Below are 13,727 nucleotides of genomic sequence, written 5' to 3' on the forward strand. Positions count from 1 at the left end.
AAAACGCGTTTTCGCACAAATCCGTGCGCGGGTGCTAAAAAGAGCAGCATCGGCATGCTTAGCACGTCGTTTGGTAGAAATCCACGTGCGCGTTCTGCCAAAAGCACCATTTGCATGCACATCTTGTGGTTTTGCAGAAAACTTCATCCGCGTCTACCAAAAGATGCATGTGCATGCTTAAAACGCGTTTTCGCACAAATCCGTGCGCGGGTGCTAAAAAGAGCAGCATCGGCATGCTTAGCACGTCGTTTGGTAGAAATCCACGTGCGCGTTCTGCAAAAAGCACCATTTGCATGCATATCTTGTGGTTTTACAGAAAACTTTATCCGCGTCTACCAAAGGATGCATGTGCATGCTTAAAACGCGTTTTCGCACAAATGCGTGCGCGGGTGCTAAAAAGAGCAGCATCGGCATGCTTAGTACGTCGTTTGGTAGAAATCCACGTGCGCGTTCTGCCAAAAGCACCATTTGCATGCACATATTGTGGTTTTGCAGAAAACTTCATCCGCGTCTACCAAAGGATGCATGTGCATGCTTAAAACGCGTTTTCGCACAAATCCGTGCGCAGGTGCTAAAAAGAGCAGCATCGGCATGCTTAGCACGTCGTTTGGTAGAAATCCACGTGCGCGTTCTGCAAAAAGCACCATTTGCATGCATATCTTGTGGTTTTACAGAAAACTTTATCCGCGTCTACCAAAGGATGCATGTGCATGCTTAAAACGCGTTTTCGCACAAATGCGTGCGCGGGTGCTAAAAAGAGCAGCATCGGCATGCTTAGTACGTCGTTTGGTAGAAATCCACGTGCGCGTTCTGCCAAAAGCACCATTTGCATGCACATATTGTGGTTTTGCAGAAAACTTCATCCGCGTCTACCAAAGGATGCATGTGCATGCTTAAAACGCGTTTTCGCACAAATCCGTGCGCAGGTGCTAAAAAGAGCAGCATCGGCATGCTTAGCACGTCGTTTGGTAGAAATCCACGTGCGCGTTCTGCCAAAAGCACCATTTGCATGCACATCTTGTGGTTTTGCAGAAAACTTCATCCGCGTCTACCAAAAGATGCATGTGCATGCTTAAAAAGCGTTTTCGCACAAATGCGTGCGCGGGTGCTAAAAAGAGCAGCATCGGCATGCTTAGCACGTCGTTTGGTACAAATCCACGTGCGCGTTCTGCCAAAAGCACCATTTGCATGCACATCTTGTGGTTTTGCAGAAAACTTCATCCGCGTCTACCAAAAGATGCATATGCATGCTTAAAACGCGTTTTCGCACAAATCCGTGCGCGGGTGCTAAAAAGAGCAGCATCGGCATGCTTAGCACGTCGTTTGGTAGAAATCCACGTGCGCGTTCTGCCAAAAGCACCATTTGCATGCACATCTTGTGGTTTTGCAGAAAACTTCATCCGCGTCTACCAAAAGATGCATGTGCATGCTTAAAACGCGTTTTCGCACAAATGCGTGCGCGGGTGCTAAAAAGAGCAGCATCGGCATGCTTAGCACGTCGTTTGGTAGAAATCCACGTGCGCGTTCTGCCAAAAGCACCATTTGCATGCACACCTTGTGGTTTTGCAGAAAACTTCATCCGCGTCTACCAAAAGATGCATGTGCATGCTTAAAACGCGTTTTCGCACAAATCCGTGCGCGGGTGCTAAAAAGAGCAGCATCGGCATGCTTAGCACGTCGTTTGGTAGAAATCCACGTGCGCGTTCTGCCAAAAGCACCATTTGCATGCACATCTTCTGGTTTTGCAGAAAACTTCATCCGCGTCTACCAAAAGATGCATGTGCATGCTTAAAACGCGTTTTCGCACAAATGCGTGCGCGGGTGCTAAAAAGAGCAGCATCGGCATGCTTAGCATGTCGTTTGGTAGAAATCCACGTGCGCGTTCTGCCAAAAGCACCATTTGCATGCACATCTTGTGGTTTTGCAGAAAACTTCATCCGCGTCTACCAAAAGATGCATGTGCATGCTTAAAACGCGTTTTCGCACAAATCCGTGCGCGGGTGCTAAAAAGAGCAGCATCGGCATGCTTAGCACGTCGTTTGGTAGAAATCCACGTGCGCGTTCTGCCAAAAGCACCATTTGCATGCACATCTTGTGGTTTTGCAGAAAACTTCATCCGCGTCTACCAAAAGATGCATGTGCATGCTTAAAACGCGTTTTCGCACAAATCCGTGCGCGGGTGCTAAAAAGAGCAGCATCGGCATGCTTAGCACGTCGTTTGGTAGAAATCCACGTGCGCGTTCTGCAAAAAGCACCATTTGCATGCACATCTTGTGGTATTGCAGAAAACTTCATCCGCGTCTACCAAAAGATGCATGTGCATGCTTAAAACGCGTTTTCGCACAAATGCGTGCGCGGGTGCTAAAAAGAGCAGCATCGGCATGCTTAGCACGTCGTTTGGTAGAAATCCACGTGCGCGTTCTGCCAAAAGCACCATTTGCATGCACATATTGTGGTTTTGCAGAAAACTTCATCCGCGTCTACCAAAAGATGCATGTGCATGCTTAAAACGCGTTTTCGCACAAATCCGTGCGCGGGTGCTAAAAAGAGCAGCATCGGCATGCTTAGCACGTCGTTTGGTAGAAATCCACGTGCGCGTTCTGCAAAAAGCACCATTTGCATGCACATCTTGTGGTTTTGCAGAAAACTTCATCCGCATCTACCAAAAGATGCATGTGCATGCTTAAAACGCGTTTTCGCACAAATGCGTGCGCGGGTGCTAAAAAGAGCAGCATCGGCATGCTTAGCACGTCGTTTGGTAGAAATCCACGTGCGCGTTCTGCCAAAAGCACCATTTGCATGCACATCTTGTGGTTTTGCAGAAAACTTCATCCGCGTCTACCAAAAGATGCATGTGCATGCTTAAAACGCGTTTTCGCACAAATCCGTGCGCGGGTGCTAAAAAGAGCAGCATCGGCATGCTTAGCACGTCGTTTGGTAGAAATCCACGTGCGCGTTCTGCAAAAAGCACCATTTGCATGCACATCTTGTGGTTTTGCAGAAAACTTCATCCGCGTCTACCAAAAGATGCATGTGCATGCTTAAAACGCGTTTTCGCACAAATCCGTGAGCGGGTGCTAAAAAGAGCAGCATCGGCATGCTTAGCACGTCGTTTGGTAGAAATCCACGTGCGCGTTCTGCCAAAAGCACCATTTGCATGCACATCTTCTGGTTTTGCAGAAAACTTCATCCGCGTCTACCAAAAGATGCATGTGCATGCTTAAAACGCGTTTTCGCACAAATGCGTGCGCGGGTGCTAAAAAGAGCAGCATCGGCATGCTTAGCACGTCGTTTGGTAGAAATCCACGTGCGCGTTCTGCCAAAAGCACCATTTGCATGCACATCTTGTGGTTTTGAAGAAAACTTCATCCGCGTCTACCAAAAGATGCATGTGCATGCTTAAAACGCGTTTTCGCACAAATCCGTGCGCGGGTGCTAAAAAGAGCAGCATCGGCATGCTTAGCACGTCGTTTGGTAGAAATCCACGTGCGCGTTCTGCCAAAAGCACCATTTGCATGCACATCTCGTGGTTTTGCAGAAAACTTCATCCGCGTCTACCAAAAGATGCATGTGCATGCTTAAAACGCGTTTTCGCACAAATCCGTGCGCGGGTGCTAAAAAGAGCAGCATCGGCATGCTTAGCACGTCGTTTGGTAGAAATCCACGTGCGCGTTCTGCCAAAAGCACCATTTGCATGCACACCTTGTGGTTTTGCAGAAAACTTCATCCGCGTCTACCAAAAGATGCATGTGCATGCTTAAAACGCGTTTTCGCACAAATCCGTGCGCGGGTGCTAAAAAGAGCAGCATCGGCATGCTTAGCACGTCGTTTGGTAGAAATCCACGTGCGCGTTCTTCGAAAAGCACCATTTGCATGCACATCTTGTGGTTTTGCAGAAAACTTTATCCGCGTCTACCAAAGGATGCATGTGCATGCTTAAAACGCGTTTTCGCACAAATGCGTGCGCGGGTGCTAAAAAGAGCAGCATCGGCATGCTTAGCACGTCGTTTGGTAGAAATCCACGTGCGCGTTCTGCCAAAAGCACCATTTGCATGCACATCTTGTGGTTTTGCAGAAAACTTCATCCGCGTCTACCAAAAGATGCATGTGCATGCTTAAAACGAGTTTTCGCACAAATCCGTGCGCGGGTGCTAAAAAAAGCAGCATCGGCATGCTTAGCACGTCGTTTGGTAGAAATCCACGTGCGCGTTCTGCCAAAAGCACCATTTGCATGCACATCTTGTGGTTTTGCAGAAAACTTCATCCGCGTCTACCAAAAGATGCATGTGCATGCTTAAAACGCGTTTTCGCACAAATGCGTGCGCGGGTGCTAAAAAGAGCAGCATCGGCATGCTTAGCACGTCGTTTGGTAGAAATCCACGTGCGCGTTCTGCCAAAAGCACCATTTGCATGCACATCTTGTGGTTTTGCAGAAAACTTCATCCGCGTCTACCAAAAGATGCATGTGCATGCTTAAAACGCGTTTTCGCACAAATCCGTGCGCGGGTGCTAAAAAGAGCAGCATCGGCATGCTTAGCACGTCGTTTGGTAGAAATCCACGTGCGCGTTCTGCCAAAAGCACCATTTGCATGCACATCTTGTGGTTTTGCAGAAAACTTCATCCGCGTCTACCAAAAGATGCATGTGCATGCTTAAAACGCGTTTTCGCACAAATGCGTGCGCGGGTGCTAAAAAGAGCAGCATCGGCATGCTTAGCACGTCGTTTGGTAGAAATCCACGTGCGCGTTCTGCCAAAAGCACCATTTGCATGCACATCTTGTGGTTTTGCAGAAAACTTCATCCGCGTCTACCAAAAGATGCATATGCATGCTTAAAACGCGTTTTCGCACAAATCCGTGCGCGAGTGCTAAAAAGAGCAGCATCGGCATGCTTAGCACGTCGTTTCGTAGAAATCCACGTGCGCGTTCTGCCAAAAGCACCATTTGCATGCACATCTTGTGGTTTTGCAGAAAACTTCATCCGCGTCTACCAAAAGATGCATGTGCATGCTTAAAACGCGTTTTCGCACAAATGCGGGCGCGGGTGCTAAAAAGAGCAGCATCGGCATGCTTAGCACGTCGTTTGGTAGAAATCCACGTGCGCGTTCTGCCAAAAGCACCATTTGCATGCACATCTTGTGGTTTTGCAGAAAACTTCATCCGCGTCTACCAAAAGATGCATGTGCATGCTTAAAACGCGTTTTCGCACAAATCCTTGCGCGGGTGCTAAAAAGAGCAGCATCGGCATGCTTAGCACGTCGTTTGGTAGAAATCCACGTGCGCGTTCTGCCAAAACCACCATTTGCATGCACACCTTGTGGTTTTGCAGAAAACTTCATCCGCGTCTACCAAAAGATGCATGTGCATGCTTAAAACGCGTTTTCGCACAAATCCGTGCGCGGGTGCTAAAAAGAGCAGCATCGGCATGCTTAGCACGTCGTTTGGTAGAAATCCACGTGCGCGTTCTGCCAAAAGCACCATTTGCATGCACATCTTGTGGTTTTGAAGAAAACTTCAACCGCGTCTACCAAAAGATGCATGTGCATGCTTAAAACGCGTTTTCGCACAAATCCGTGCGCGGGTGCTAAAAAGAGCAGCATCGGCATGCTTAGCACGTCGTTTGGTAGAAATCCACGTGCGCGTTCTGCCAAAAGCACCATTTGCATGCACATCTCGTGGTTTTGCAGAAAACTTCATCCGCGTCTACCAAAAGATGCATGTGCATGCTTAAAACGCGTTTTCGCACAAATCCGTGCGCGGGTGCTAAAAAGAGCAGCATCGGCATGCTTAGCACGTCGTTTGGTAGAAATCCACGTGCGCGTTCTGCCAAAAGCACCATTTGCATGCACACCTTGTGGTTTTGCAGAAAACTTCATCCGCGTCTACCAAAAGATGCACGTGCATGCTTAAAACGCGTTTTCGCACAAATCCGTGCGCGGGTGCTAAAAAGAGCAGCATCGGCATGCTTAGCACGTCGTTTGGTAGAAATCCACGTGCGCGTTCTTCGAAAAGCACCATTTGCATGCACATCTTGTGGTTTTGCAGAAAACTTCATCCGCGTCTACCAAAAGATGCATGTGCATGCTTAAAACGCGTTTTCGCACAAATGCGTGCGCGGGTGCTAAAAAGAGCAGCATCGGCATGCTTAGCACGTCGTTTGGTAGAAATCCACGTGCGCGTTCTGCCAAAAGCACCATTTGCATGCACATCTTGTGGTTTTGCAGAAAACTTCATCCGCGTCTACCAAAAGATGCATATGCATGCTTAAAACGCGTTTTCGCACAAATCCGTGCGCGAGTGCTAAAAAGAGCAGCATCGGCATGCTTAGCACGTCGTTTCGTAGAAATCCACGTGCGCGTTCTGCCAAAAGCACCATTTGCATGCACATCTTGTGGTTTTGCAGAAAACTTCATCCGCGTCTACCAAAAGATGCATGTGCATGCTTAAAACGCGTTTTCGCACAAATGCGGGCGCGGGTGCTAAAAAGAGCAGCATCGGCATGCTTAGCACGTCGTTTGGTAGAAATCCACGTGCGCGTTCTGCCAAAAGCACCATTTGCATGCACATCTTGTGGTTTTGCAGAAAACTTCATCCGCGTCTACCAAAAGATGCATGTGCATGCTTAAAACGCGTTTTCGCACAAATCCGTGCGCGGGTGCTAAAAAGAGCAGCATCGGCATGCTTAGCACGTCGTTTGGTAGAAATCCACGTGCGCGTTCTGCCAAAACCACCATTTGCATGCACACCTTGTGGTTTTGCAGAAAACTTCATCCGCGTCTACCAAAAGATGCATGTGCATGCTTAAAACGCGTTTTCGCACAAATCCGTGCGCGGGTGCTAAAAAGAGCAGCATCGGCATGCTTAGCACGTCGTTTGGTAGAAATCCACGTGCGCGTTCTGCCAAAAGCACCATTTGCATGCACATCTTGTGGTTTTGAAGAAAACTTCAACCGCGTCTACCAAAAGATGCATGTGCATGCTTAAAACGCGTTTTCGCACAAATCCGTGCGCGGGTGCTAAAAAGAGCAGCATCGGCATGCTTAGCACGTCGTTTGGTAGAAATCCACGTGCGCGTTCTGCCAAAAGCACCATTTGCATGCACATCTCGTGGTTTTGCAGAAAACTTCATCCGCGTCTACCAAAAGATGCATGTGCATGCTTAAAACGCGTTTTCGCACAAATCCGTGCGCGGGTGCTAAAAAGAGCAGCATCGGCATGCTTAGCACGTCGTTTGGTAGAAATCCACGTGCGCGTTCTGCCAAAAGCACCATTTGCATGCACACCTTGTGGTTTTGCAGAAAACTTCATCCGCGTCTACCAAAAGATGCATGTGCATGCTTAAAACGCGTTTTCGCACAAATCCGTGCGCGGGTGCTAAAAAGAGCAGCATCGGCATGCTTAGCACGTCGTTTGGTAGAAATCCACGTGCGCGTTCTTCGAAAAGCACCATTTGCATGCACATCTTGTGGTTTTGCAGAAAACTTTATCCGCGTCTACCAAAGGATGCATGTGCATGCTTAAAACGCGTTTTCGCACAAATGCGTGCGCGGGTGCTAAAAAGAGCAGCATCGGCATGCTTAGCACGTCGTTTGGTAGAAATCCACGTGCGCGTTCTGCCAAAAGCACCATTTGCATGCACATCTTGTGGTTTTGCAGAAAACTTCATCCGCGTCTACCAAAAGATCGATGTGCATGCTTAAAACGAGTTTTCGCACAAATCCGTGCGCGGGTGCTAAAAAGAGCAGCATCGGCATGCTTAGCACGTCGTTTGGTAGAAATCCACGTGCGCGTTCTGCCAAAAGCACCATTTGCATGCACATCTTGTGGTTTTGCAGAAAACTTCATCCGCGTCTACCAAAAGATGCATGTGCATGCTTAAAACGCGTTTTCGCACAAATGCGTGCGCGGGTGCTAAAAAGAGCAGCATCGGCATGCTTAGCACGTCGTTTGGTAGAAATCCACGTGCGCGTTCTGCCAAAAGCACCATTTGCATGCACATCTTGTGGTTTTGCAGAAAACTTCATCCGCGTCTACCAAAAGATGCATGTGCATGCTTAAAACGCGTTTTCGCACAAATCCGTGCGCGGGTGCTAAAAAGAGCAGCATCGGCATGCTTAGCACGTCGTTTGGTAGAAATCCACGTGCGCGTTCTGCCAAAAGCACCATTTGCATGCACATCTTGTGGTTTTGCAGAAAACTTCATCCGCGTCTACCAAAAGATGCATGTGCATGCTTAAAACGCGTTTTCGCACAAATGCGTGCGCGGGTGCTAAAAAGAGCAGCATCGGCATGCTTAGCACGTCGTTTGGTAGAAATCCACGTGCGCGTTCTGCCAAAAGCACCATTTGCATGCACATCTTGTGGTTTTGCAGAAAACTTCATCCGCGTCTACCAAAAGATGCATATGCATGCTTAAAACGCGTTTTCGCACAAATCCGTGCGCGAGTGCTAAAAAGAGCAGCATCGGCATGCTTAGCACGTCGTTTGGTAGAAATCCACGTGCGCGTTCTGCCAAAAGCACCATTTGCATGCACATCTTGTGGTTTTGCAGAAAACTTCATCCGCGTCTACCAAAAGATGCATGTGCATGCTTAAAACGCGTTTTCGCACAAATGCGTGCGCGGGTGCTAAAAAGAGCAGCATCGGCATGCTTAGCACGTCGTTTGGTAGAAATCCACGTGCGCGTTCTGCCAAAAGCACCATTTGCATGCACATCTTGTGGTTTTGCAGAAAACTTCATCCGCGTCTACCAAAAGATGCATGTGCATGCTTAAAACGCGTTTTCGCACAAATGCGGGCGCGGGTGCTAAAAAGAGCAGCATCGGCATGCTTAGCACGTCGTTTGGTAGAAATCCACGTGCGCGTTCTGCCAAAAGCACCATTTGCATGCACATCTTGTGGTTTTGCAGAAAACTTCATCCGCGTCTACCAAAAGATGCATGTGCATGCTTAAAACGCGTTTTCGCACAAATCCGTGCGCGGGTGCTAAAAAGAGCAGCATCGGCATGCTTAGCACGTCGTTTGGTAAAAATCCACGTGCGTGTTCTGCCAAAAGCACCATTTGCATGCACATCTTGTGGTTTTGCAGAAAACTTCATCCGCGTCTACCAAAAGATGCATGTGCATGCTTAAAACGCGTTTTCGCGCAAATCCGCGCACGGGTGCTAAAAAGAGCAGCATCGGCATGCTTAGCACGTCGTTTGGTAGAAATCCACGTGCGCGTTCTGCCAAAAGCACCATTTGCATGCACATCTTGTGGTTTTGCAGAAAACTTCATCCGCGTCTACCAAAAGATGCATGTGCATGCTTAAAACGCGTTTTCGCACAAATGCGTGCGCGGGTGCTAAAAAGAGCAGCATCGGCATGCTTAGCACGTCGTTTGGTAGAAATCCACGTGCGCGTTCTGCCAAAAGCACCATTTGCATGCACATCTTGTGGTTTTGCAGAAAACTTCATCCGCGTCTACCAAAAGATGCATGTGCATGCTTAAAACGCGTTTTCGCACAAATCCGTGCGCGGGTGCTAAAAAGAGCAGCATCGGCATGCTTAGCACGTCCTTTGGTAGAAATCCACGTGCGGGTTCTGCCAAAAGCACCATTTGCATGCACATCTTGTGGTTTTGCAGAAGTGACCCGTTCTGTTCCTTGTTTCTTTCACTGTGTGGTGACGTGGAAAGCAATCCTGGCCCATCCAAGGACGATGTCCTTGCTGAAGTACTTAAAACCGTGAGGGACCTAAATGAAAGATCTATTAGAATGGAATCTGTACAAAATTCTATGTCGGAGACAATTCATGAGCTGAAACAACAGCAAAAAACCGTTTCAGATGCTATATCTGACATCGATCAAAGACTGCAGCACGTGGAAAGCCAGACGGCCATCCTTGATGAATGGAAACAGGATGTCAGCTTATTGCGCGACAAGATTGATGGTGTAGTAACTGACACGAACACGCTTCGTGCACGACTTGATGACGCGGAAGATCGCTCACGTCGCGACAATCTGGTTTTTTTTGGAGTACCGGATACTCCAACAGAAAATTCAATGCAGTCAGAGGGAAAAGCCCTGGATTTGATAAATAACACTTTAAAACTTAGTTTAACTTGCGACCTCATAGTGCGTGCACATAGGATTGGTCGCTACAGTCAACAAAAATCACGGCCGATAATAGTTAAGTTTTCCTCTTATAAAACCAAAGAACAAGTTGTGTCTAAGCGCTCTCTTCTAAAAGGAAGCAGCCTGACTGTGAGCGAAGACTTCTGTGAGGCAACGCGAAATATAAGGCATAAGTTAACAGAATATGGCAAGGGACTAAATGTACCCTACAGGCTACGTTACAGAAGACTATTCGTGGGAGAAAAATGTTACGGCTACGACCTAGATAACGATGTTGTCTACGAAATAACGCCACGAAACAGAAATTCCGATCCTCGAATTCTGCGCTCAGGTCGTGTCTTGCAGAACTCGCGATAGCGAAACGCAAGGGGAGGTGCTTGCACTTCATCGAAACATGTTATTTCTGTTGTATTCACTAATATTCGCAGTATATTTAACAAAAGGGACGAAATGTGTTCTCTGGTCGATGACACAGATGCTGACATAATAGCGATAACTGAAACTTGGTTGACTAACAAAATAACAAACGAAGAATTGTTTCATTGCCGTAAAAGATACGTTGTGTATCGGAATGACCGTACTGACAGAATAGGGGGCGGTGTATTACTTGCTGTTAGTAAAGACGTTGAGTGCTTTAACGTACCGATAATCACTGAAATTGAATCTATCTGGTGTTGTTTAACCATTAATTTCAAAAAAATTAGCTCAGGCGTCTGCTACCGGCCACCCTCGAATAGTTCGTTTTGTGATCACCTGCATGACTGTCTAAATCAGTTAACAGTAAGATTCCCGGGAGCAAAGATAATTCTTATGGGTGACTTTAACTTTCCTAACATAAATTGGTCAAGCACATCGCCCTTCTCTAACCCATCATCCAGTGAGGCTAATCAATTTATCGCTATTTGTTCTGACTTTACCTTAGTACAAACTGTCCTTATTCCAACACGTGTAACAGGCACTACGTCATCATTACTTGATCTCGTCCTGACATCATCAGCTGATATTATATCCCCGATAACGCACTTACCTGGAGCGACCACGATACATTACATTTTACACTCACGATATCACTACCACTGAAACGTAAACGATTTAAGGAAATAAAAGATTATAAAAAGGCTAACTTCTCGGCAATAAACAACGAACTTGCTTCCTTTCTTGACACGTTTCTACTTGGCCATCTTGATCGTTCTGTCGAGACAAATTGGCGCCTCTTTAAAGACAAAGTATCTGATCTAATAAATCGTTATATTCCAGTCCGACGTATATATTCAAATAGTAACGCACCGTGGTATAACAGACACCTTAGCAGACTAAGTAACAAAAAGAAACGCCTATTTCGTATCGCTAAACGGTCACTAAATCCTGAACGCTGGTTCTCATACAAATCTGCTGCCGCCACGTACTTTTCAAATTTACGGTCTGCAAAATTTTCCTACTACAACGTTACCCTTCCCAAGCTACTGAAAACTAACAGTAAGGCATTCTGGAGCTCTATGAAAGGAGATAACACTAGAAAGATTACTCTAACTTCACTAACTGGGAAAGCAATCGCCGACCACGCATGCGCTGACGTGCTAAATGACACGTTCGTACAGGCCTTTTCGCCGTCTACGCATGTTACTCCTCCTCCCGAAATACGGCCTAAAAGATACCCCCACATGGATCCCATAGCATTTAATAGTAACGGTATTAAATCGATTATAAATAAATTGGAATTGAAATCGTCATGTGGTGTTGATGGAATTAACATTAAATTTTTACACAGTACTAGTGAGTACTGCTCGATAATTTTAGAATTACTTTTTTCTCAGTCGCTTCACAACGGCATATTGCCTTTAGATTGGAAAACGGCTAAGATCGTTCCAATTCATAAATCTGGCGATACGCATAACCCTTCTAATTATAGGCCCGTTAGTTTGACTTCAGTACCCTGTAAAATAATGGAGCACGTAATTTATTCTCAGGTAATCAATCACCTTGAATCTAACAACTTCTTTACCTCTAGCCAACATGGTTTTCGTAAAACATTCTCCTGTGATACCCAGCTTCTTTGCTTTACTAACGACTTGCATTCCAACTTGGACGCAGGATTTCTTACGGACTGTATTTTTCTTGATTTCGCTAAAGCTTTTGACAAAGTACACCACACATTACTGCTATCTAAACTCAGTGCACTAAACATTGATACTAATGTACTTAATTGGATAAAAGCATTTCTAACACACCGCATGCAATTTGTAAGCGCTAATGAAGTTAATTCAACTCTAACCCCAGTTATATCAGGTGTTCCACAAGGGTCTGTGCTTGGGCCGCTGTTGTTTTTAATCTACATTAATGATCTACCTAATAACATTTCGTCTAAAATTTGTCTTTTTGCAGATGACTGCGTAATATATCGTAAAATTACTAATGACGCTAATATTTCATCTCTTCAGGACGATTTAAACACACTGCATAACTGGACTATAAAATGGCACATGCAGCTTAACGTCAAGAAGTGTAAATCAATGCGAATATCCCGTACTAATGAAGCTTGTCCTGTCTATTTACTTAATAACATTCCTTTAAGAGCGTAATAAATTACAAATATCTGGGCGTCCATATAACCTATAACTTATCCTGGAAGTACCATATCGACTTTATAACGAGCAAAGCTAATCGCACACTTGGATATCTTCGTAGAAACTTCTCGCTCGCACCATTATCACTCAAACATTTGTTATACACGACATATGTCCGTCCACAGTTGGAATATGCATCATCAGTATGGGACCCACATCATGCCACCTCAATTAACTGCCTTGAAAGTGTCCAGAATCGCTCCGCTCGGTTTATACTAGCTAATTACCATCGTACAGCAAGCGTAACGCAAATGAAGACTACTCTGAACCTACCTTCGCTATTAACCCGCAGGAAACAATCACGCCTATGCTTATTTCATAAGATTTACTACCAGAACGCTGCGCTTCGGTCGGCATGGATTAACCCAGCACCATTCATCTCCTCACGTAGAGATCATCCGCATAAGGTACATGTTCCTCGCTCCAACACACTAACACATTCGCAATCATTTTTACCTAAAACATGCAACGAATGGAACGGTCTGCCAGCATCTATTGTTAATATAAGTAATCCTGTTCAATTTAGAAATGCTTTAGTTAACTACATGTAAATCATTAACCTTGCGCTCGATACATCATGTGACTTGTTATTGTATAAGTACTATTTTTTCAAGTTAACTATGTATGTATTTACCTATCATTCCCAACCTGTATATTGAAGTGTATGATGAAATTTGTATGGTGAACTGCGACTACTATTTTTGTGTAAATTAGTGAGCTAGTGTTATTTTCTATTTTTACTTATACTGTGCCTTTCCTGTATATCATTTTTTACTTCCTTTATGTAGCCTCTCCCCTCTATAATCTATATTTACTCTGAGGGTACTGTAAATAAATAAATAAATAAATAAATAAAAAAAAACTTCATCCGCGTCTACCAAAAGATGCATGTGCATGCTTAAAACGCGTTTTCGCACAAATGCGTGCGCGGGTGCTAAAAAGAGCAGCATCGGCATGCTTAGCACGTCGTTTGGTAGAAATCCACGTGC

The sequence above is a fragment of the Dermacentor andersoni genome, unplaced genomic scaffold (genome assembly GCF_023375885.2).
Source record: "Dermacentor andersoni unplaced genomic scaffold, qqDerAnde1_hic_scaffold ctg00000054.1, whole genome shotgun sequence".
NCBI classification, from domain to species: Eukaryota; Metazoa; Arthropoda; class Arachnida; order Ixodida; family Ixodidae; genus Dermacentor; species Dermacentor andersoni.